The sequence below is a fragment of the Talpa occidentalis genome, unplaced genomic scaffold (genome assembly GCF_014898055.3).
Source record: "Talpa occidentalis isolate TD23 unplaced genomic scaffold, MPIMG_talOcc4v2.1 talOcc4.2, whole genome shotgun sequence".
Classification (NCBI taxonomy): Eukaryota; Metazoa; Chordata; class Mammalia; order Eulipotyphla; family Talpidae; genus Talpa; species Talpa occidentalis.
This window is the reverse complement of record NW_023602073.1, coordinates 64,373,131-64,399,600: the sequence shown is the minus strand read 5'-3', so window position 1 is coordinate 64,399,600 and position 26,470 is coordinate 64,373,131. Positions and strand designations below refer to the sequence as shown.

Genomic DNA, 26,470 nt, shown 5'->3' with positions numbered 1-26,470 from the left:
TTACAGCCCACTTCAGTTTTTCAAGAAGGCATGTTTTCTGATTTTGCAGACCAGGTAATTCCTACGCAAGAACAATCTAAAGTGGAAAATAATCATATTTAAACCTAGAGTATACAATGGGGCTAAAGTTCTTTTCCACTGTTCCCCTACACTCTGTTCTAGCCAAATTGTCACTGTCCTAGCCCCCAAATACAACACACAATTTCCTAGCACCTGCCCTTATCCATATGATAATTTTCTCATTTGAAATGCTCTTCTTCATCTTCCATATCTACTGAAATTCCATCCACTATTCACTAGTTAGCTCGAATCTACCTCTGTGACTCCTTTTCTATATAACCATGGGCTGTCTTAGAGTTCTTCATCCAGAATTCTAAAAGCAACAACCGTGTCTTTTGACAATAATCAGATGCTGCTTTGTATGATCATCTTCATTATGTCCACCTTCTAGTCCCAACTAAAGCATAGCCTACATTTAAATAAAAACAGTATAAAGTGCTATGAGAGTACAGATAAGAGAATCATTAATTCTCCCATCCTAAAGCCAAGATATTTTTAGAATGTATGTGAGGTTTTTTTGTTGTTGTTTATTTTGCATGAGTGAACTGAATTACTGACCCAGGGCAATAAACATTAGTTTTATTTTGTACCTCTACCCTCTTCCTCTTTAAGAAATGCTTGGCTTTGTGCCATCCTCACCATTTTATGACCCCAAATCTCAACATACCACTTTTTCAATTCTTTGGCTTTGCACTTGTCCATCTACTTAGAAGACAAAAGAACTTCCCACCTACTTCAAGTGGTCAACTGACATGTTTTTTAAGGCTTTGAGTAAAATGATACTGCCTTTATTTTTTAAATATTCCTAAACAAAATTAACTGTTCATTTATTTGTAAACCTACAGCATGTCTGACATGATACTAGCGTCTGACATATATATTACAAAACTTTATATTACAAGTTCCATGAAACCTGGGTAATTTCCTTTCCATCTTTATATATCCAGAGTTTAGTGTAAGCATGATATAAATATGCCCAATATATGTGTTTTATTCAATCAAATGACTTTTGCAAGATTTTGGTAGACAAAAGAACAGCTCTTTCAGGGGTAATGCTAATTTCTTTTCATATAGTTTCCAAGAAAATGCAGCTAGATTACTCATGGACAATTTTTTTCAATCATAAAGCACAGGGTTTGGATGCAGGTCTGTTCGTTCATAGTTTGGGATCTGTCAGCTTACGCAGGGCTTCATGTATCTAACCAGTCATTGCTGCTGGTAGAAGAAAGCCAAGAGAGGTTAACTGATCCCTCACCTCTGTCCCAGTTAAACTCTGTGAGGCTCAAGGAAATGCCATTTTTGAAGATCCATAGAACAAAAGATTGTTTATCCTTCCATGATCCACTAAATATTTAATAAACTTCCTTCAAACAAGAGTTTGTATACTGACTATAAATAGGAAAAAACAGATATCCTGCCAAAAATGTTTCATAATTCTTTATTATATTTTAAAAGAGACTGAAGACATTTTAATGACTCTGGAAAACAATAAACAGTGATTGAGAAATGATGTAAATATATGTTGTCATCTTGATTGCTATCAAATATTAAGCAAAATTAAGTTGAAATTATCTTTGTAATAATTCACAATACTTTAGTACATAGAATAATATGTATTAAAAGACAAGTCAATACTCTTCAGTAATACTAATAATTTTCTCTTTTTGTACTAACTTTCAGTTAAAGAATTCTTGTATTATATCTCACTTAAAAGGTGAATTTCTGGGGCCTCCCTGGGTGATGCAAGGGGTAAGTCTCAGCACTATGAAGCAATCTGCAGCCACTGCAGCATGAGTTCAATACCCAGCCAGTGAGGTGACCCACATGGCGCAGCAGACCTCTCCTGACTCGCCCACTGCTCCCCTCAGTAGTGCATTTCAATCTGCCTGTTCTGCTCCCCAATCTGTCTCTGGTGAATCCTCTCAACCCCCCCCCCCACCTCTGGCCTATACCCCAGTTCTTGTATGCATAAATAAATCTTTTTTAAAAAGTTGAATTTCTGTTTTAATCATTGACTGCCACATTTATTACTTTCTTCCACTAAAAATAATCAATCACTTAGAAAATCAGCTCCAAAGATAAGCTGACTAAGGCAACAAAAGGAAGCAATGCCAACATTGAAGCTAACCACCCATAAAGATGAACCTGGATATGTGTTAAGCAATAATATATTAGCAAAAATTTTGGGAATAGGAATTAAAAACTAGAAGAACCAAAAGTAAGTCTTACTTGAATTCTCTACATAAAAAAAAAAAAAAACACGCATGAGCATTCAACAGAAACTTCTCTGGATTCATTAAAAAAATATAACTTTTACTAAGTATAATGGAGATTTATCTAATTCATTTCTATTTTTCCTCCTAGAAAGGAAATTTTTTAATTTTTGGGGCGGGGAATAGGAAAGGCAGATTTATTGAAATACAATGCTGAGAGGAGCAGCGGGTGAGATCAGCGAGGTCTGCCACACCAGATTTCTTTTATAGAGCATTTTTTAAATTAAGTGAAAGCAAAAAATCTACCAATATGACTTTTTCTACCTTTAAAAGACAATGGATATTATTGTATAATGTGTTCAGTATTAGGCTACAAAAAATCAAAAATGCCTTATATTTTTATATTGCCTCAAATACAGCATTAGTATACTTTGTATATGTTACTGTACTTATGTACAGAATTGCTAAAAAAAACTGTTTCGAAATAGTTGTAATTAAAAGGAAAATTTTTTTTTTCTTATTAAGCATTAGTACCAGTAATCTGGTTATAGTTACCACGCAAACTCTTGATTCTCATTGCTCTCTGCCAATGAGTAACATTAAAAATATTTTGGTTTTACAGTATGTTCCAAGAAAAACAAGCCCTATAAAAACAACTAACAATATTAACAAACAAAATTCCATTTTACAAAGTCAATGATGTTACCAAGGAAGAAATGCCAAAGATTCTCCTTTACAAAAGCAACTCAAAAAGGAAAGTGTGGGCAAAATAAATTTTTTTGAGGACACAATAACTTTTTAAATCTTAAAAATGATTTTAAAAAGCAAACAGACAAATATAACTGTAGCTTATTATACCAAGCAAGATTTCATGATGTCTACAAAGCTTTTTAAACCGTGAATTAATTCAACCCTTTCAAATCCCATTTAAGAGACACAGACTTACTTACATCTAGTGTGAAATATTTTAAAAGCCCTAAGAAATGTCACATGAATTAGAATTTATAGTTTTTTTCTATCAAAAGACAATAAGATACAGAGTTTCAGTTGGGGAAGATGAAGAAGTTCTGGAAGATGGTGGTAACAGTTATATAACAAATGAATATATTCAATGCCACTGAACTTGGAAGATGTTTAAAATGAGGGCATCCCTGGTGGCGCAAGGGTTAAGTCATAGCACTATGAAGCTATCTGCAGCCACTGCAGCACCACATGAGTTCAATTGTTGGCCAGGGAGCTGACTCACGCAGCAGATTTCTCCTGCCTCGCCCCCTGTTCTCCTCAGCAGTGTATTTCACTCAATCCACCTGTTCTGTTCCTCATCCTGTCTCTGGTGAATCCTTTCATAGCCTGCACCTCTGGACTGTACCCCAGTTCTTGTATGCATAAATAAACAAATCTAAAAAAATGTTTAAAATGGTACACTTTATGTTATGTGTATTTTACCACGTGTGTGTTAAAAATGAACTGAGCATCTCTGAATAGCCTTCCTTTAAGAAAGGCCATAAGGGGTTATTTGCATATAGCTAGTTAAAGGTCTTTGGTGAACACTTTCTATTTCTGGAAAAATATTTTCTTCTTCCAAGTTGGCAGATTCAGGACAGTGCACAATGGGGAGAAATGAGGAACCATTGGCCCATCAGTTAAAATTAATCTCAGCAAACAATGGAATGAAGGAGGTGAAGAAGCTCACCCCACAACTACTGACAGACAACAGATTGGACTATAGGGACAAATCTCACAGGAGGAGGAGGATTCTTAAGCCTTTTGGCTGTCTGGAGAAGCCTATGGCTTCTATAATTCTATAATATGTATAGAATTTTATTGAAATACAGTTATAAAAATATTTTCAAATGGTAACATCATTAAATATGTGATTTTTTTTATCAATGCTTTCATAAACAAGATTTAGTGGTGAGTCTAGAAACTACTATCATTTGGTAGAGAGTACTCTTTCAAGATATCAGCAAATATAATGTGATTAAAAACTATTACTAGTGGTAACAAATTCCCAGGCACTGTATATATAACTGTGGTTTGTGGTCTTCATCCACAGATTTAGAAAACAATAAATTTCAATTGGAGTTTAGTAAAAGTAAACATGCATATTTTCTCATAACCAAGTTCATGGGCTGCTACTGCCCTCAATTCTGTCCACAGATCCTTTAGGGGACAGTCCTTGGAGTCTCTGCACTTTTGGGGTCCAGGGCAGTTGCTTCATGTGCAAAATGAGTAAATTTAACCCAATAATAAACATGATGGTATTCTAGACATCTGACTATAATCCACAAGACATTTTTATACTTGTTACTTTCTATATGTTGTTCTGATGCAGTTTTTTTTTGCAATACAAAGACATCAAAGGTGCTGCCAGATGCACATGATGGTGGCAGCAAGCTGTTTAACAAAACAAGTGTTCAACACTGCACAAAGGACACTCTCCTGAACCATCAAAGTTCTCGAAGAATAACCCAAGTGAATTTTCAGAAATACATTTTATAACTTGAAAACCTTGAGACATAATGGAAAAGCTCATCAAAATTATCAGTGTTGGGTCAGAATGAGGGACAAAGACAAACTTCACCTGATAAACATGCAACAGTCTTTTCCAGAAGCTTAGTCAAAATCCATATTTTCATTCTCCCAGAAATCCAAAGTGGAAATAGTCACAGAAATAATGTACTTTTCTATTTTCCAATTTTTTTCAAGATTTATTTTTATTGATTTATGCATACAAGAACTGGGGTATAGACGAGAGGTCTCACCAGAGGCAAGTGGGGAGCAGATGAATCTACTGAAATGCACTGCTGAGGGGAGCAGTGGGCAAGCAAGAGAGGTCTGCTGCGTCATGTGTGTCAGCTCCCGGCCAGGGATCGAATTCATGCTGCAGTGGCTGGCAAGAGCTCAATAGCACTGAGACTTTAACCCCTGTGCTGCCAGGGTGGTCCTATTTTCCAATTTTTTTTTAGATTTATTTATTTACCCATACAAGAGCTGGGGTACAGGCCAGAGATGCGGGGGATAAGAGGATTCACCAGAGACAGAGTGGGGAACAGAACAGGCAGATTGACCGAAGTACACTGCTGAGCAGGCGAGACAGAAGTCTGCTACGCCATGTGGGTTCCTCCCTGGCCGGCCAGGGATAGAACTCGTGCTGCAGAGGCTGAGGACTGCTTCACAGTGTGATGCTTAAGCCCTTGCGCCACCAGGGAGGCCCTATTTTCCAATTTTTTTTTTTAAAGATTTATTTATTTATTTATTTATTTATTTATTTATTTATTTATTTATTTATTTATTTTTCATTTATTTATACAAGCACTGGTACAGTCAGAAGCGTGCCAGGGTGAGAGAACTCACCAGAGCCAGAGCAGGGAGCAGAGCAGGCAGAAGGACCGAAGCACACTGCTGAGGGGAGCAGCGGGCGGCAGGAGAGGTCCGCGCGCCATGTGGGACCCTCCTCCTGTGGCCGGGGAGCAGCCGGGGATCAAACCGGCGCTGCAGAGGCTGCGGGCAGCCTCGCAACACAGCGCTCAACCGCTGTGCCACCGGGGAGGCCCTATTTTCCAATTTTTATATGACTTTGGAATAGGATAGATCAACACTTTCTTCTATACTCACTTCTGGGCTACTCTGCTATAGATTCTCCGGTATTTACAGACAAGTAACTTAAAAATAGACTCTAAATGTTCTAAGAATAAAGGAGGAAATTTCTTTTTAAAGGTCAACTTATTGTGATTTTCTTTTTTTAATGAAAAACACATCATTCTGAAAGTGGTAGTCACATGTGCCAGCATTGAATGGTGTTAGGGGAAACTGTCCCCTATGCTGAGAGGTTTGTTCCAATGCCACAGCCCTTTTTTTCCTTAAGTAAAAAAGTCTTTTCTGGCCTCTCTGATGGTGGAAGGAGTTAAGTTTCAGCACTATGAAGCAATCCACAGCCACCCCCATTCCGATCCCCCAGCCAGGAAGCTAATCCACATGGTATGGTGGACCTCTCCTGTCCCTCCCACTGCTCCCCTCAGCAATGTATTTCAGTCAGTCTGCCTGTTCTGTTCTCTGGTGAATCCTCTCAGCACCCCCTACCTCTGGCCTACACCACAGCTCTTGTATGCATAAATAAATAAATCTTAAAAAAAAAAAGACTTTTCCTATAGTTTGGCCCTATCTTGTATCATACTTCTGGATCACTTAAAATAGGACAAACTTGTTCTATTGTTGCAGAAATAAATTCTAGCCTTTTACCCAGGCAGGAGAAGAACAAGCCGTATTTTAGGAATGGTAAGGTCAGGAAAGCTTTATTACTCATGCATGAGGTCTCAGACCTGGGTAGTCCCATAAGGTCTGAGCACTGGTCTAGAGACAGAGTTTCTTTTATACACAACCACTTTGCATTGATAAAGTTGGTTAGTTAGCATACAAATTTTTGACACAGGAAAAGGGGAAGGACACAGATCTTCTAGGATGGCCTGCTGCCAGACCTTGTTTAGATATGCTTATTAAGGAAGCAAACTTAATATTTACTTTACATTTCCAGGTCTATGACTCTTTAACAGGGAAAGATTTTTTTTCTTAGCAGTTCCCTTTCATTATTATTATTGTTATTCAGTATCATCCCTTTGACAAATTATGATGTTCTCTTATTTCATTATGTCTTCTTAGTTTTGCCTCAACAATACCTCATTTTCCTTTTATTTTCAAGTTCTTAGATTTTGCTTCACCTAGTGAAATGAATTTTTATGAAGGTCTGTGATAATTTATCTTTTTCTTAAACTCCTAATGACAGGTCTCCTTGGTGGTGCAAAGGGTTAAGTTTCAGTGCTATAAAGCTATTGGCAGCCACTGCAGCATGAGTTCGAGCTGCCTACTCTGCTCCGCACTCTGTCTCTGGTGAATCTCTCACCCTCCTGCACCTCTGGCCTGTACCCCAGCTCTTGTATGCATAAATAAATGAATCTTTAAAAAATAAAACTTCTAATTACAGTTTGAAACTTCTGTTATTCTCATAACGTTAATGTTGCATTTTTCTTTAAGAAAGCAATTAAAATATCATGGCATATAAAGCAGGGCTGTTATAATGTATCATACAAATGATAATGTGGACTCAATTAAATGATTATTAAGTTTGTGCTGGAGGGGCAATGTAAAGGATTAAAGACATGCAAAAAGCACACCTAAGTATATAATATGCCCCAGCTCTCAAATAACCCATAATCTTATCAGAAAGGCAATACACCTGTATCTGAAATAATTTTCCAAACTACAGAAAGCATGTGCATGAAAATAAACATACACTGGTGTCAATATTTACAGTAACAGGGCCTCCCCGGTGGCGCGGCGGGTTGAACGCAGCACCGTGAAGCTGTCCGCAGCCTTTGTAGCACAAGTTCAATTCCTGGCCGGCCAGGGAGATACCCACATGGCGCAGCAGGCCTCTCCTGTCTTGCCCAAAGCTCCCCTCAGCAGTGTTTTCAGTTCTTCTGCCTATTCTACTCCCTGCTCTGTCTCTGGTGAATTCGCTCACCCTCTCGCGCCTCTGACCTATACCCCCATACTTGTATAAATAAAGAAATCTTTAAAAAAAAATTTACAGTAACATCAAATCCCCTTTACTATTAATATACTAAGGCCACTTAGGTGATAAAAATTGTAATAGCAGCTAATATTTATAAAGTGCCTTCTCTCAGTCAGGCATGTCACACAGTTCTAATCCTTCTAGCAATTCTGCCAGGTTTGTGTTATTGTGGAGAATGTAAGACTCTTGCTCAACATAGCGAGTTTGTAAGTATTGAGACAGCAGCTGGAAGGCAAATATTTCCCAAGCCCATGCTGCTTCTTATCTCTGTGGGTAGAAACATGATTTTTGGAAGAGTCTGATTTCTGTAAGCTTTCCCTACGCCAAAAGACAGCAACTGAGAATCTCAAAACACTTTCACCCACAGCACAAAACATCATATCTCTATGAATTACAATTCTAAAATTTTAAATTAATATCAAAATATCAAATATCAAAATAAATTAATATAAGGTATTTTTTACTGGGAAAAGAGGAGAATGTTACTTTAATTCTATCACTAAAAAAAGTGTGCATAGTAGGGAGAAATATTTGCTGTCACTGGCTCGTAGAAAGGAGCTTTTGGGAATATTGTGGCTGAGATTAGCATTTCACAATCTTTCATGTAGCACTACAGGGAAGAGTCCTTTAAACACAAAAGGTTGGCAGAAGTCCCAGAGTGACATAACAGTGGGAAAAGCTACATATTATACATTCTTCTTGGCAATCCACAATGCATATTAGACCTCCAGCTTTTAAAAACTATTCCCACATTTACTTTGCCGCAGAACCCTCCTTATCTCCCCGCGGTTCATTCCCAACACCTAATAATGCCCCAGAAGGTCTAGAAGTAGCACTGGTCTAGAGAGAAACAGGAGTCACAAATGAGAGCCAATATGTGACTGAAAATTTTCTAGTAATCGAACTTCTAAAATGTAATTCATTTTACTATATTTTGTTTCAGAATATCCCAGATATATTTGGAACCAAATGATACTTTTTAGTATTCATTCAGATACTAATCATTTTAACATGTAATTCATATAAAATTAATGAGAATATTTGCATCCTTTTTGTCAGACTGTTTTTAAACTGTGATGCAGACTTTACACTCACAGCATCTTGCCCCTGGGGCTTGCCACATTTCACCTGCGACCAGCCAGCAGCTGTGGCTACTGGCCACCACATCAGGCCAGTCAGGTCTAGAGACTTTTATAGCATTTAGTTTGGGAAAAACTCTGGCTTAGTGGTCAGTTTCCCCCCTGCTGTCACTTATAGATAGCCACAAGATGGAAATCTTCGGTAAAATCTTATACCAGTTGAAAAGTTATCAATAAGATTTACCCAAATTACTTATATAGGGCTTCTCAAAGGTTTTGTTTAATTTTTTTATAGAAGGGGGGGTGGTGGAGGAAAGACAGTTGTCATCGTTCTTTATTTTCACCAGACTATACCATTGCCCCCACACACATACTGATTTAATTTGGAAAAGAAAAAAACTGAGTAATAATAGTGGTTTCAAAGGTAACCCTAGTCTAGCCATTGGAGTGAAGTAATTCTAATCTTTTTAGAAACAAAGTTAATTTTACATGCTTTTTACATACTTAATATTTTAATGTATATTTCTATTTTTTAAAAAATTTATTTTATTTATGCATACAAAATCTGGGGTGTAGACCAGAGGTGTGGGAAGGTAAGAGAATTCACCAGAGACAGAGTGGGAACCAGAACAGGCAGATCTACTGAAATACACTGCTGGGGGGAGGGGGGGCGCGGAGGGGAGATGGAATTTGTGTTGCAGTGGCTGCCAATAGCTTCACAGTGCTGAGACTTAACCCCTGCACCACCAGGGAGGCCCCAATGTGTATTTCTAAAACAAGTTATTTCTTTGTGTAAAATGACTACATGTTGGGGAAAATCCAAAAGTTAATTATTTGAAAATAAAAACAAGAACTTACTAAAATGAAACTAAAGGCAACTCTGAGAGCTTTTGGTCAAGTTCTCTCACATAAGTCCCAATTTTATAAACAAGGAAACCAAGACTTGCTCTAGGCAGCGGTTCTTTAAACTTGGTTTACAGCAGCAGCAGCCCCTGGGGGCTCCTTAAAAATGCAATTGTCTGACTCATCACAAACCTGGATTATCAACTGGGGGGCTGGGGAAGGCTCTTTTAAAGAAACTATCCTGGTAATTCTGAAGCACACTGAGGTTCCAGAAACCACTGGATTAACAAAGAACTAGCATTTTGAACCCAGTCTGTTTACTCCGAAGGCTGGGCATTTTTGGAAGTGTTTTATTCTTCCTTTTGCGGGGTGGAAGATGGGGGAAGAAGAGTTAAACTTCTTTTTGTTTTTAAAGATTTATTTATTTATGCATACAAGAATGGGGGGTACAGGCCAGAGGTGTGGGGGGTGAGAGGATTCACCAGAGACAGAGTGGGGAGCAGAACAGGCAGAGTGACTGAAATACACTGGTGAGGGGAGCAGCGGGCGAGTCAGGAGAGGTCTGCTGCACCATGTGAGTTGCTCCCTGGCCGGGGATCGAACTCAGTGCTGCAGTGGCTGCGGATAACTTCATAGGTTGTGTCTTAACGCCTTGAACCACCAGAGAGGCCCTAAAATTCTTTTGTGTGCCATAAAATACATATAAATTTGACCATCTTAACCATTTTTAAATGTATAGTTCAGTAGTATTAAGTACATTCACGTCATGCAACCATCACTACCATCCATTTCCAGAATTCTTTTTACTTTACAAACTGAAATTCTGTACCCATTAAACACTAACTCCCCATTCCTCTGCCCCCCACCTCCATGTCTTTGGCAATCACCATTCTATTTTCTGTCTCTATAAATCTGATTCTATTGTATGAGCTATGCTAGGTACTTCATACAAGTGGGTCCAGAAACGTTATTCACTTATTACTACAAATCCAGAAAATGTGGAAAGTATAGAAATGCATAAAGAAAAACATTTAGATCACTTATGATTCCATTACCAAGTGGTTATTGCTATGGATTGAACTGTGTTCCTCCTGAAACTCACATGTTAAAACCCTAACCCCCGAAATGACTGTATTTGGGGACAGGGCCAATTAAGGTGAATGAAAGAAGTCACAAGGACTGGAACCCTACTTCAGCAGAGCTGGTGCTCGCTTATAAGAAGAGGAATAGACAGACACCAGAGCTCACAGGAGAACACACCATGGAAGCTTCCTGCAAGCCAGGAAGCAGGCTTTCACCTGTAGCCACATGGCTGGCCCTTGATGTAGCACTACCCAGCCTCAGAGCTGTGAGAAAATTAATTTGTTTAAACCACCTAGTCTATAGTATTTTATTATGGCAGCCTGAGCAGACTGTTACCTTGGAACATAATTTTTGTAGTATATTTTTTCTTTAGCATATTTAGTATACTTTATTTTTAAAGATAGTTTGATATTTAAACAAAATCAAAACCCATAATCCTTTTTTTCATTTCCCAACCTGTGTTCTGCAGAACAGTGGTTGGCAGGATGATTTTTGGCAACTGGGCTTTAAAGTGATGCCTCAGTATTTTCTATACTAACCCAGAAATATTGAAGGAGGAATCTGAGAGATTTGAGCTCCAAATGTTGTTGGGGAAAACTGTGCTACATCCCCTTCTGTTGTGATGAAAGTATACTACTACCAGACAACTAAGAAGAATTTCAAGGAGCAATGCCCAGTATTGGGAGGAAATACTGGTTGACAATAATAATGTATTTAGATTAAAAGTCCATTTCTTTTTCTATAGGGACCATTCATTCATTCATTCATTCATTCATAGCAGATTAGCCTAATTATAAAGGTGCTATGTCAATGCTTTACATGCATGATTTAATTTAGCCCTTACAAACTTCCTCTGAAAAGAAAATCCTCAATCCAGAGGAAAAAACTGAGGCACACTTCATAGAGTGGTTATATAACTTACTCAAGCTAGCAGAGCAAGGAAAAAGGTGAAGGGTGGAATTCAGATCTGTTTAGGTCCAAACTACTATAACAATAATGTTATGTTCTTTTCAAATCAAATTATTGCCTATTGAGAAAAGCATTATGCTTTTTTTTTTTTAATAGAGGCATGTTTTTATTTGTTTGTTTGTTTGTTTGTTTTGTTTATACATGCACCGGGTACAGTCAGAAGTGCAGGAGGGTGAGAGAATTCACCAGAGCCAGAGCGGGGAGCAGAGCAGGCAGAAGGACCGAAGTACACTGCTGAGGGGAGCAGCGGGAGGCAGGAGGGGTCTGCGCGCCATGTGGGACCCTTCTCCAGTGGCTGGGGAGCAGCCGGGGATCGAACCGGCGCCTTAGAGGCCGCGGGCAGCTTCGCAACCCAGCGCTCAACCGCTGCGCCACCAGGGAGGCCCCTATGCTTTTTTTTTTTTTTATGTAAGGGAAAAGTTCAAAGACTTGGGCCTTGAATTCAGCAGCATATTTTACAAACTGATCCCAATGTTCTTTCCCAGTCTATCTTCCCCCGCCTCTCCTTTTACAAATTTCTCACTCTATGCAATGACGTTTCCTCACAGTCTATCCCTCTCCCCACCTAATTTTGTTCTTTCCCGCTTAAACTCCTCCGTTGATGCCACCTTCTCCTAATCAACAAAATCTTGCTTTTCCTTTATGCTCCAGTTCAAATGGAGCCTTGTCTGCTTAGCTATTTTTTGCTCATCCTCTTCTGCCCCACATTCCACCCATCAGTAAACCCCACTGGGTACACTCTCAAAACAGATGCAGATTGCAGCCACATATCAGCTCCCTGCCACCTCTCTCATCCAAGCTATTCTATTTTCCTATTTTGTCTCTGGTTTCATTTTTATTCACTATTATTTATTCTCAACCTAACTTCCTTAACAATCTCTTTGAAAATGGGCCTCCTGGTGGTGCAGGGAGTTAAGTCTCAGCACATGGAAGCTATCTGCAGCAGGAGTTGAGTTCAGGAAGCTATCTGCAGCAGGAGTTGAGTTCGGATCCCCTGGGGCCAGGGAGCTAGCCCACAAGGTGCAGCAGACCTCTACAGTCTAGCCCCGCCCCGCCCACTACTTCCCTAAGCAGTGTATTTCAGTCAATCTGCCTGTACTGCTCCCCACTCTGTCTCTGGTGAATACTCACACCCTTTCCGGCTCCCCACCACCACCTCTGGCCTATATCCCAGCTCTTGCATGCATAAATAAATAAATCTTTAAAAACAACAACAATCTCTTTATATAAATTAAAACCCTCCAGTAAATCCACATTTCCTTCATGGTAAAAATCAAAATCCTGGGGCCTCCCTGGTGGCGCAGGGGGTTGGGACGCTACCTATGAAGCTCACCACAGCCACAACAGCACAAGTTCGATCCCCAGCCAGGGAGGTGACCCATATGGCGCAGCAGACCTCTCCTGACTTGCCTGCTGTTCACCTCAGCAGTGTGTTTCGGTCAATCTGCCTGTTCTGTTCCCTGCTCTGTCTCTGGTGAGTCCTCTCACCCCCCAAAACTCTGTCCTGTACCCCAGTTCTTATATGTATAAGTGGATGAATCTTTAAAAAAAAAATCAAAATCCTTTCCTATGGTGAACACCCATAATGCCCTACATAATTGCCCTTCTTGCTCCCCAACCTCTCATACTTCGCTGATTTTAGCCCTTTCTGACTGCCATGCCCTGAACTCATCAGGTCAGTTCATGTCTCAGGCACTTTGCACTGGTTGCTCTGCACAGAATACCCTTCCTTCAGATAGCTTCAGTCTCACCCCCATACTTCCACTGGGTCATTTTTCCAATGACCATCAGGATCACAGTCCCACTCCCCAACACTACACATCTTCCTTACCTTGCTTTATCTCCTCCCCTATACGTTATTATAAAGTTTACCTAAGTTTATGGTCTGATTTCCCATGTGAGTAGGACCTTGGTCTTTTTTGTTCACTGAGGCATCCCAGAGTCTAGAATGGCATCTGGCACATATTAGGTTACTCAGTATCTCTGAATGGATGAATGTTTTTAAAGGTGTTCTCTCTCCTTTGCTCTTACCTGTACTGTTCGTTTGGCACTTACTATACAGTGGGGTATTTTTCTGTGTGCACATCATCTACCTAGTTAGATTTCTTGTACCCTCCAAGTGCTCTGTACACAATAGCAATTAATAAATATTTGGTTATGAATTATCAGAGCAGTGTTTATTCTCTTTCAGAATAGAGTAAAAATTTTTCAAAATATGACATTCCATTTAGAAAAGAAACATTCTGGAAAACACAAAAATTTTCTAATTTTTAATCAATCTTAAAAGGATGGAAAATATTTAAAAAGTGTATGTACATAATGCATACAACATTAAACCAAAAGAAAGTGTTTGTTTTGTGACTTTCATAGCATCTTATATCCTGAAGACATTCTGGAGAGTCAAACTCAAGGTAGTATTTTTGTTTTTTGTTTATTTTAAATAGTTTATTTTATATAATTTTTACATCATTTTTCATTTTTGCACAATGTATGCATTTTCCTTTTGATTATATTTCAAGGTAGTTTTTTTTTAATAATTTGTACTTTTTTTTTTTAAGGTTTATTTATTTATTTATTTATACATGCACTGTGTACAGTCAGAAGCGCAGGAGGGTGAGAGAATTCACCAGAGCCAGAGCGGGAAGCAGAGCAGGTAGAAGGACCAAAGGACACTGCTGAGGGGAGCAGCGGGCGGCAGGAGAGGTCTGCACGCCATGCAGGACCCTCCTCCGGTGGCCAAGGAGCAGCCGGGGATCGAACCAGCGTCGCAGAGGCTTCGGGCAGCTTCGCAACCCAGCGTTCAATCGCTGCACCACTGGGGAGGCCCTCAAAGTAGTTATTTTGATAATGCAAAACACAGAACATATTTGAAATAATGTAAGTTGAAAATTTACATATGTGACCAAAAGAAAAAATTGCTGTAAGTGGGTTTTATGTCACATTTTTTGTTTAGCAGAAAGTTTGAGCTAAGGAGCATCTAACTATAATGAAGAAAATATATTCTATAAAAAAATTTGCCTAAACATATATATGTATTTATAGAACTAAACTTCATTTACATGAAGACACTAGCATATCTATTCATTTTACTGCATGTCCAATGTGCATGATTTTGAAAAACAGCTTAGACAACTTTTTGATATTAGATGCAGACCTCTTTAGTCATCTTGACTATAACATGAACACAGTTCTTTTTGCATACGGGTGGGGAAGATCGCTAAACAACTTGGGGTAATTTCTTAACTGCTTATATCTAATTTAAAAATAAAATTTTAACAAGACAGTGCAAATGAAAACAGAATGTACAGTGATAGGTCAGTATTCATAAGATGTCTAAGGGAAGCGGCCACAGTCAACATTAGATATTCCACGTGACACTGTGTCCACTGTACATTATTAAGTAAATTAAGGTCCTTCTCAGCCCCCTTTATCAAACATGGTCACCCAAAGCTCATTTTTCTATGTAGTACTTTGGAAATTTACTTTTAGATTGTCTTACCTGCATCATACATACTATATCAGAAAATATGTTCTAAGTATATCACGTGACACATAAAGAAAAACAAGTTAAATAGTTTTAAAATTTGAAAATAAAGTCATCTGAGGTCTATGGGTAGAAGCAGTTCCAAACACATATAGTTGTAAATCTTCATCTATTAAGTGTGATCACAACAAGAGAAAAGAGGTTGGACTTTCATGGATGTCTGCTAAGATTCTCACAGATCTGGAGAATCAGAAAACAAATAGGAAGCAGGAATAAAGCAATCTATTTCTAAATATATTTCTTTGCACTTCCAGGAAATAGAGTTAAAAAAAATCTAAACATAGCAGCACTCGTTTATTTTTAATCCAAGAGAAATACTTCCAAATCAAAACCACGATTCAAAACTTTTACTTCCAATACTCAAGAGAAAAAAATCAGATTTTTTGGGGGGGGTGGGTAATAGTTTCTATACATAGTTATTTTGAAATTTGAAGACCTGGCCCACACTAAAAAATAATCTGATATTCAACTTACCAAGGTAAGTCCAGTTTTAAAAACTAAAATTTGCTCCAGAAAATTTTTATATTAATTCTAACTTTACATGTAATCAAAATACACACATATATTTTAAATTTAATTGCCTGAAATGGCATTCAGGTTTCCCTAGTTGTACTTAATGAAGAATGCAGTTTGGAGAGGGGGGCACAATGGACTATGGTAGAGAGGCGCCTAGGTTGTGGTTGTGGTGTGGTGACAAGCATCTGAGGAGCTGTGATCCTATGCCTCTGAGTCACATACAATGTTGTACACCAATGGTGCCTCAACTAAAAAAACAAAAAACAAAAAACGCTTATTTAACAATTACAGCCTTTTTTTTTTAAATTCAGGGGAAATGCTTAGGACTTCGAAAATTATTGCCAAAATCCCACTAATGGGGTAGATCTAACATTATAAAATACTTTCTAAGGTACACTGAGTACCAATTCTTAAGTAAAAACTTAACCAGGAAACCAGGTAGACTGATTTATATTTTTTAAAAATTACAATATAATCCTGGCCATTCTTCCTTGTAAATATGCACATAGTAAATGAATCACTCTGTACATTTGATTTAAACAAATAAAATTACAATATAAGGAGTCATCTTTGAAATAATACTGCAAGCAACTTTTCAAGATGGTTGACTTTAATAAATAGCAATCTTGATACTCCTTGGCTATGGTAGAAATATTTATTTATTTATTTTATTTTTTATTTTTTAAAAAGCTTTATTTATCTATACAAGCACTGGGTACAGTCAGAAGTGTGGGAGGGTGAGAGAACTCACCAGAGCCAGAGAGGAGAGCAGAACAGGCAGAGTGACAAAGTACACTGCTGAGGGGAGCAGCGGGCAGCAGGAGAGGTCTGCGTGCCATGTGGGACCCTCGCCAGCGGCCAGGGATCGAACCGGCACTGCAGAGGCTGGGGGCAGCCTCGCAGCCCAGCGCTCAACCACTGTGCCACCAGGGAGGCCCGGCAGAAATATTTATAGCTTAATAATTATGAAATCCTCTCCCACATTATAGTAACCACCTGATTTTTAAATTTTTTTAAAAGATTTATTTATTTATACAAGAACGGGGTACAGGCCCTATGCATGGGAGGGTGAGAGGATTCACCACAGACAGAGTGGGGAACAGAACAGGCAGAATGACAAAATACACTGCTTAGGGGAGCAGCGGGCGAGACAGGAGAGGTCTGCCGCGCCATGTGGGATTCTCGTCCGCTGGCAGGGATCAAACCTGCGCTGCAGAGGCTGTGGACAGCTTCACAGTGCAGCGCTCAACTGCATGCACCACCAGGGAGGCCCTGATTTTTTAATTCTTCATCTCCCCAAATTAGGCCGATCACTAATAAGTAATGAAAAGTTTGGTTCTCGGGCCTCTCCTGGTGGCGCAGTGGTTGAGCGCTAGGTTGCAAGGCTGCCTGCAGCCTCTGCAGCACCAGTTCGATCCCCAGCCACGGGCGAGGGTCCCACAAAAAAAAAAAAAAAAAAGTTTGGTTTTCATAGTGTGAAGAGGAGTTATTAACCTTGCATGACACTAAGTCAAAATCTTCAATGAGCAACATAATGCTCAGGAGCTGAAGCTCAGCCCTGGTGACTCAAAGACTCCACAGTGGGAATGTTTCATAATCTTTTCTTACTGCTGCTCATCAGGGCTAGCTTTCTTATAAAGAATCAAAAGCAAAAAGTAATTCCTTTTGACAAGATATCTGACCACAGCTTAGTAAATGTGTTATATTCAACTTACAGTGTGGCCTCTTTAAAACAATGTTTAAGTCAAGTCATACATTATGCATTTAAAATACTTCTGTCTCAAATCTGTACCATAATTGTTGTGCTTATGTTGACAACATTCCAAGCAAGGGAATCACTTGAGCCATACCACATCATGCTTAATTAAGAACCTAAGTATTCTCTTATCTAATTATGATTAAGTGAAAGATATGATTAATAATCTCTAACTGCTACCAAAGATAGGTCCTCATGTTTGACTCACCATACTAGGCAAATAAACAGAATCACCTAGCTAATAGACTTATTGTGATAATTATTTTACAATGTATACATATCAAATCATTGTTGTACATATGAAATTAAAATAATATTGTATGTCAATTATATACTCTGCAAAAGGGGCAGAATAACTGCTTTGACCTAAAATTTTACTAATATAAAATTTTAATTGCAATTTGATCAGTAAAACACTGTTTTACTCTTCCTTTCACTGAAAAAAAGTCATCCAGTTTTAAGCCCTTAAAATGTTTAGCTTACTAGGCAGTCATTTGTAGATTTACACATGACCATAATATGGCAAAATGTATGATATGCAATCTTCATTTTATATATAAATGCCAGTTCATCACTTAGTACTATAACTTTGGGCAAGTTATTTATGGTTTCCAAACCTCAGTTTCATTATCTATAAAATGGAGACAAAACCTATAGGATTGTTGTGAGAATTTAATAACATTAAACACCCATCAGGGCCTAAAACAACGTTAAGGTTTAACAAATATTATTTTTCCCCCTCCTCCATTTCCTTCCTTGTGAAAATGTCTCAATTATAAGCAGGATTTGTTTAATTTTGGATGATACAAGGAGCATCCTGAATTTTGGCTGAACTAAAGAAAGTCATTCCTGAAAAGGCAATACCTTTTATACTTCATACCCCCACATTCCCACATTTATTTATCACAGGTTCTATGTGTTTAATGTTGTTTGCAAGTCAAAGACCTCCCCCCACAAAAAAAAAAAAACCCAGAAAATGTTCAGTTTCACATCTTTATTTAAAGGAAATTTATAATTAAGTATATCACAACTCTATATATACTATACATATAAAAGTTGATTAAGGAGAACCTGGGTTTAAGAAAATCTGGCAGAGTGAGGTCTCAGGGCCATTCCCTGAATGGAAGCGCTTATGAGGTAAGCTCTTGATTGAAAAAAAAAATAGATAAAAGCTCCTGGAGGGGCCTCCCTGGTGGTGCAGTGGGTTGAGCCCAGCGCTGTGAAGCTGCCCGAAGCCTCTGCAGAGCGGGTTCAATCCTGGCCGGCCGGGGAGATACCCACATGGCGCGGCAGACCTCTCCTGTCTCGCCCGCTGCTCCCCTCAGCAGTGTATTTCATGTAGTCTGCCTGTTCTGTTCCCTGCTCTGTCCCTGGTGAATCTTCTCACCCTCCCACGCCTCTGGCCTATACCCTGGTTCTTGTATGCATAAATAAGTAAATCTAAAAAAAAAAAAAAAAAAAAAAAAAAGCTCCCTAAGAGCTTTCTTCCACTTTCCCGTGCCACATACATATAGTGAGCGCATTATAAATGGGCCAGCCATGCAGAGCCTCATCCTAGGACCCATTTTATGCTGCAAGGTCCTTGTAAAGTTTCCACCACGGGGCTTTCCTCTAAAGTCCACACTCCATCCTTTTCTGTCAGCTCTCCCCCTTCCTGTCAGGCCCCTTACCCACTAATTGTAGAACATTATCAGAAGAGAAACATGGCCATGTAGATGAATCTGGGATGCTACTTTGATTCATGCTTTCTCATCACAGCTCAGTACCATTTCTTATATCCCGTTCCCGACACCGGATATATTCCATAATTTATTCCTCTCTGCCTAAACTCAAAACCTCTTGCCTTTGCCCTTTGCAAGGACCTTGTTCACTTCTCAGTGAAGACAGCAGACATGTTTTGAATCCTATCATTTACCCTACTCCACTCTTTTCTAAATTCACTTTACTAATAGATACTCTGTAGGCAACTTGGGCAACAGAAAATGTTCATGAAAATGTGAATTAGGGGACCTCCCTGGTGGCACAGGGTTTAAAGTCTCAGCACTATTAAGCTATCGCCAGCCACCTCATGACCTCTGCTCCCCTCAGCAGTGTATTTCAGTCAGTCTGCCTGTTCTGCTTCCCACTCTGTCTCTGGTGAATCCTCTCACCTCCACCTCCCACCTCGCACCACTGGCCTACACCCTAGTTCTTGTATGCATTAAAAAAAGAGTGGGGATCTCCCTGGTAGCACAACGGGTTGAGTCTCAGCACTATGAAGCTATAGGCAGCCACTGCAGCATGAATTCAATCCCCAATCCTCGGCCAGGGAGCTAACTCACACAGCACAGCAGACCTCTCCTGTCTGGTGCACTGCTCCCCTCAGCAGTGTATTTCAGTAGATCCACCTGGTCTGCTCCCCACTCTGTCTCTGGTGAATCCTCTCACCTCCATGCACCTCTGGCCTACACCCCAGCTCTTATATGCATAAATAAATAAAATAAATATATACATATTTAAAGAGAATGACAAGATTTAGAGGAAAGAATGGAGAAAGGGAGGTTAAGGGACTGCTACATACTTCTAATTGGTATTTGAATCTTGAAAAAGATCATTCCCCCAATGTTTATTTCTCTCCTTTTCTGCCCTATAATTTGATTTTCCTTAACACCCGTAGACAGTAGAATGTCAATTGCTACCACTAGCTACCTCCAGTAGTCTTCCTGATTATTTTTTTCACAGATCCTTCTTGTAGTCTAAGAGTGTAATTGCTGATCTCTACCTCCTCAAAAAACTGTTTTCCCTTTGGTTCTCATCATTGAACTCTACTTGAATTCTCCAAATATTTGGTGAGCAAATGTTTACTGAGTGCCCAGCTGATTTTAAATGCTATACTAAAGGCTTAGAATCAATCAGTGAATGGGAAAACCAATAACACAGGATTCCAAAATCTGTGTTTACAGGTGAGAGTTAAAGCACGCTCAAGTTCAGAACCACTGCAGTGCTATTTCTCTCCTCACTTTATTTACTGTTCATTTATTTATTTATCTATTTATTTTATTTGTTTATTTATTTTTTATAGAGGCATTTTTTTTTTAATTTATTTGTTTGTTTGTTTTGTTTATACATGCACTGGGTACAGTCAGAAGCGCGGGAGGGTGAGAGAATTCACCAGAGCCAGAGTGGGGAGCAGAGCAGGCAGAAGGACCGAAGTACACTGCTGAGGGGAGCAGCGGGCGGCAGAAGAGGTCTGCGCGCCATGTGGGATTCTCCTCCGGTGGCCGGGGAGCAGCCGGGGATCGAACCGGCGCCTTAGAGGCCGCGGGCAGCTTCGCAACCCAGCGCTCAACCGCTGCGCCACCGGGGAGGCCCTTTATTTATTTATTTTTAAGGATTTATGCATACAAGAACTGGGGTACAGGCCAGAGGTGTGGGGGTGAAAGGATTCACCAGAGACAGAGTTGGGAACAGAACACGCAGACTGACTGAAACACACTGCTGAGGGGAGTGGTGAGCGAGTCAGGAGAGGTCTGCTGCACCATGTGGGTTGCTTCCTGGTCAGTGCTAAGGACAGCTTCATGGGTGGCATCTTAACCCTTTGCACCACCAGGGAGGCCCTCTCTCCTCACAAAACTAGCCCAACAAGCCTATTTCCATTCCAATCCGGCTTCCATCTCTATATGCCACTGAACTATCTGTTAAAACAGTCACCTTCATGTTGTCAAATCCTTCTCATTGTTTAACATCTTAGCAATATTTGGCAGGGGGACTGTTCCCTCTTGAAAATAACTCGCTCTCCCACTTTAGTAGCTGAACCCTCCAGACAGTCTCCTTTGTCTAAACTTTAGCCACTGAAAGTGTTTTAGGGTTTGATATTAAAGCCTCTATGATCTCAACAAGTTACATGATATACAATATGTATGCTAGTGACTCCCAAAATTTACATCCACTTCTCTTAGCTCAATTAGATTTCCTCCTTTACCCAAAAGTAGATGTAGTATGATTTTTTGGCAGATGGTTTTTTTGGGGTCTGGGAACACGCAAACATTATTCCAGGGCTCCCATGGTTGACCGCAGTGCTATGAAGCTGTCTGTGTGTTTGATTCCTGGCCGGCCAGGGAGCTACCCACATGGCGCGGCAGACCTCTCCTGACTCACCCGCTGCTCCCCTCAGCAGTGTATTTCAGTAGATCCTCCTGTTCTACTCCCTGCTCTGGCTCTGGTGAATTCTCTCCCCTTCCCGTGCCTCTGGCCTATACTCCAGTTCTTGCATAAATAAATCTTTAAAAAAAATTATTCCATGTAAATTAATGTTAATAGCAGTCCCAGATCCCCAAAATAACCTACCAAATCACACCAAATAGGAACCCTCTACATTTGGATGGGGTGGTGGGGACCTCTAATCACTGCCTAGTTGACTTTCCACTTGGCAATTTCACACATTCTTAAAACATAACAGGTTCCACACAAAACATAACTAGTTACTTGCCACCACCCTTCCATTCCATACTTGTTCCTCTACCAGTCTTCTCCAACCAATACATGGCTTAGGCCAGAGGCCTAAAGACATCCTTGATTCCTCCTTCTCTAGTCAACCTATTAAAGGATTCCGATTCCACTGTCAAAGTATATCTGAAATCCACCATCTACTTATTCTGTTCATTCTCTGCTGCTACTAGACTTGCGTAACATACCACCAATCTTCAGCTGACTATTGCAATAGCTTCCTAACAGCCCTCTCTGGCTCCATGTAGCAATCAGGGATCTTTAAAAATAAAAACATGTCACTCTCATAATGAAAGTGCTCCATAGCTTTTCACTTTCATTAAAATAAAATCTGAAAATCCTTCTATGGCCCAATTCAAGAGGGCCTGCAGGATCTCTTGACTCATTCCATTTTCCCTTTGCTTTTCTCCTTTCTAATATCCATGACCTTTGGTCTTTACACCTGTTTCCAGACCTGGAATGTCTCCTCAGCTTTTCACATGGCTAGAAGCTCATGTTTCAAGTCTCAGCTTAAATGTCACCTCTTCAAAGTGCCACTTCTTGACTCATGATCAGCCAAAATAGTCATTCCAGCCCCCAACATACTTTTAGATCCAACAATTTATTAACTTCTCCTAAGTTTTCTTAATCTGTAATTATCTTGATTATGTGTACTTTTTTTTTTTTTGTAACATTTTATTTTTTTTTTTATTTTTTAAGTATTTTGAAATTCCATCTTTATTTATTTATTTATACATACATACATACAAGCACCGGGTACAGTCAGAAGCACGGGAGGGTGAGAGAATTCACCAGAGCCAGAGCGGGGAGCAGAGCAGGCAGAAGGACCGAAGTACACTGCTGAGGGGAGCAGTGGGCGGCAGGAGAGGTCTGCGCGCCATGCGGGATCCTCCTCCGATGGCCGGGGAGCAGCCGGGGATGGAACCGGCACTGCAGAGGCTGCGGGCAGCTTCACAACCCAGCGCTCAACCGCTGCGCCACCGGGGAGGCCCTATGTGTACTTCTTTCCTCATTCACACTACACTGTAAATTTCATGAGGGCAGAGATCTTGTCTGTCTTCCACTAAAGATTATTTTAAAGAAGCTATTCATCTTGAAGCAGGTTTCCTTTGAATTCCTCCTCCTTTCAAATTATTAGATTTTTTAAAAATAAATGTTCATTTGTTTTAAAGGTTTATTTATTTATGCATACAAGAGCTGGGGTGTAGGCCAGAGGTGGGGTGTGTGTGTGAGACGATTCACCAGAGACAGAGTGGGGAGCAGAACAGGCAGACTGACTGAAATACACTGCTTGAGGGAAGCAGTGAGTGAGACAGGAGAGATCTGCTATGCTATGTGGGTTAGCTCCCTGGCCAGGGATGGAACTCATGCTGCACTGGCTGGTGATAGTGTCATAGTGCTGCAATTTAATCCCCTGCACCACCAGGGAGGCCCTCAAATTTTATTAGATTTTAATCAAATGCACAGCTGACCTGAAAACATGAATTTGAACTGTGCACATCTGCATATGTGAATTTTCTTGTAAACAGATGGTGAATTGGAAGTATTGATACAGTACAGCACTATAAATGTGTTTTCCTTATATTTTCCTCTAGCTTACTCTATTGTAAGAATACAGTATACAATAGTGCATAACATACTTTTTATAACATACAAATTGCTAACTGAGCATTTTATGTTATTGGTATGGCTTCTGGTCAACAGCTGGCTGTTAGTTTTTGGGGGGTGTCAAGTTACATGGAGATTTCTGACTGTGGGTACAGGAGATCAGCAACCCTAGTCCCCCAAGTTGTTTTAAGGGTCAACTGTACTATTTTGGTATTTACCATGGAAAACACAAGGAGGAAAAAAACATACAAAGACTAGTCTACCTGCCACTGGTCTAGATTATAGACTCCACACAAGTTTTCAACATTTGCAATTTACAAGTTTTCAAACATGGAGGAAGAGAGAAATATAGTCGTGCAAAGATAGTTCTGACACCTGGCAAAGTTTTCAATCACTCTCCCTAGCGATTACTAAAGTCAATACTCATCTGAAATTAAGAAAATAAAATAAAGATTGTGGTCCTTGCTCCAGAGAAGTTAATGGTTTCATCACTGACTCGGTCCTTTTGTTTTGGTCAGGGTAATTATTCATCACATCTATTCTAGCTCTCAAAACCCAAAAGACACCCTCATTCAAAATTCCAAAAATAACCCTTTCTTCTAAGGATTTACCTAGCTTCTTGTTTCAGGATCTTTTTTACCCTAGTTCTGATTTCTCTATTAATATTGGAGTCAATTCTACTTTTGTTGTATAGCTGTCTGGACTAGATGGTCCAGCTAGACCTAGAAGCCTGTACGTTATTTAAGTAGAATGAGATGATATACTTTCTAAAAATACTTTGAGATTTAAAGGATATCTAAGCCTTCTTTCTGTAGGAAAATAGTTTCACGAAGACAGTTAGAGAAGAAAGGTAAAACATTTGTGAGCAGTATACCTGTGCTGAAACTGAAAATATGAACCTCAAGTGTCATGTTCCAATTCAGAAAAGAGCCAGCAGCATAGTGTAGACCAGTGTTATTCCAAATGTGTATCTGTAACACTGCAGGCCTGGAAAGCTTTGGAATGACAGAGCCTTATATATTGGGATTTAGGGGGTCCTGGGTTGGTCAGAATTTCAAAATTAGAGATAATCAGGGGTCATTAACTTGTTATCCAGACCTTAAAACAAACAACAAAAAACCAACCACCAGCTGGTCCTAACAAATAATGGAGGAAGAGGTGATGTTACAAATCTATATTTAAAAACGTCTCTCCAGTTGATTATGATGCTCAGAGCTGGGAACCATTAGCTACAGAGACAAGAACACCACTTCTGGGATCCAGTGTCAATTCTACTACTTAAAACTGCAAGACCTTTGGCAATTCATATATCTTGCTGAACATCAGTTCCTTCCGTGGTAAGTAGATAATAAAATCAATATTGCAGGACTGATGCCATAAATGGGAATTATATAAAAAGCACCACGCAGTTACTGAGCAGCGTTCAATAATACGTCTTATTAAAGGATCTAAAACATCGACTGTACGTGGTGTGCTTCCAAACACAAGGACACAACTACTGGCGCTACTGTGTTACTTTTATCCCCTAGAAATTAACTACTTACTCTCCATCTCTGTGAACTCTTAGATCAAGGATTTACAGACTCTCTCCTCCCAATAATCTTTTCAGTAACAATAGAAAACAAAGTTAACCACTCCTCCACCCCCCATCGCTCTTAACAAAGAGCTACTACAGGACAAATACTTAAATGGCTTCTTTTAAGGAAACACTGTTACTAGTGGGTAGGTAACTTTAAAGTCGTTTTGATGAGATAACCCCTAACACAGGGCAAGCTTTTTGTTTTTTTTTTTTTAAAGAAAGGGAAAGGAAAAAAGATTCTCGGGGTGTTATAAAGCGAGTTTAATTTTCCAGACCAGGGTTCTAAATTTTAATTTACTGCCCCTATGAAAAGTCAAGACGTTTCAATCCCCTGAAATTTATCGCCTTCCCACAAATCTGGCAACTAGATGTCTCGCCAGGGCTGTTTTAAAATACAACCAATTAAAAAAACCCAAACAAATAATAATTTAAAAAAAAAACCCCACGAACGTTAAGATACAATGTTACCGAGAGGTAGACAGAGGCTGCCCTCGACCTTTTCTTTTTTTCTTCTTTACAATTTTGTAACCTGGCTTCACTACTCTGAAAATCAATTGTTAGAGGAAGAAGGAAAAGCCTCAACTCCTGCCTCCAGCCGGGCCAGGGAAGACAAAGCCGCCGGTTACAGGCCGGGGGGACGCGGCGCGACCCCTCACCTCCCCATTGTGACCCGGGCGGGGCGCGGGGTCGGGGAGCGCCCCAGCGGCGAGGCCGGCCCCGGCCCGCTCCCACCCTCCGAAACCAGCGCCAGGAGCAGGACGCCGCCGGCCCCGGCCCGTTCGGACCGCCACCTTGTCTTTTGGGTCTGGGGGACACGGCGAAGGACAAAGCGTCTCGGCCCTGCGGCTCGGCGGCGCGGCCCCGGCCCCTTTTACGGAACTCGGCCCCGGAGCGCGGCTGCCCCCGGCCCCGGCCCCCGCGGCGCCCGGGCCCGCGAAGCGTCCACGAAGCGCGCCGCCCGCGCCGCCCGGGAAGATGGCGCCCGCGGAGCAACTGCGCCACTAGCCCTGGCGACGGGCCAGGCCCAGCGCCATCTTTGCGCCTTCCCGCCGCCACCCCCACCCCCATCCCGCTTTCGGGGCGACTCGAGGGGCCCGAGCCGCGCCAGGCCCGCGCGTTCTCGGCCAAAATTGTGCCACTGGAGCCTCCCGTCTCTTCGGCCC

At 40.4% G+C, this 26,470-nt stretch overlaps 1 protein-coding gene across 3 annotated transcripts in view; it reads right to left on the bottom strand.

The window, feature by feature from the left end:
- BICRAL (BICRA like chromatin remodeling complex associated protein) overlaps window positions 1–26,470 on the bottom strand; it is a 78,053-nt gene that overhangs the window by 50,375 nt on the left and 1,208 nt on the right. The gene's annotated exons all lie outside the window — the stretch shown is intronic.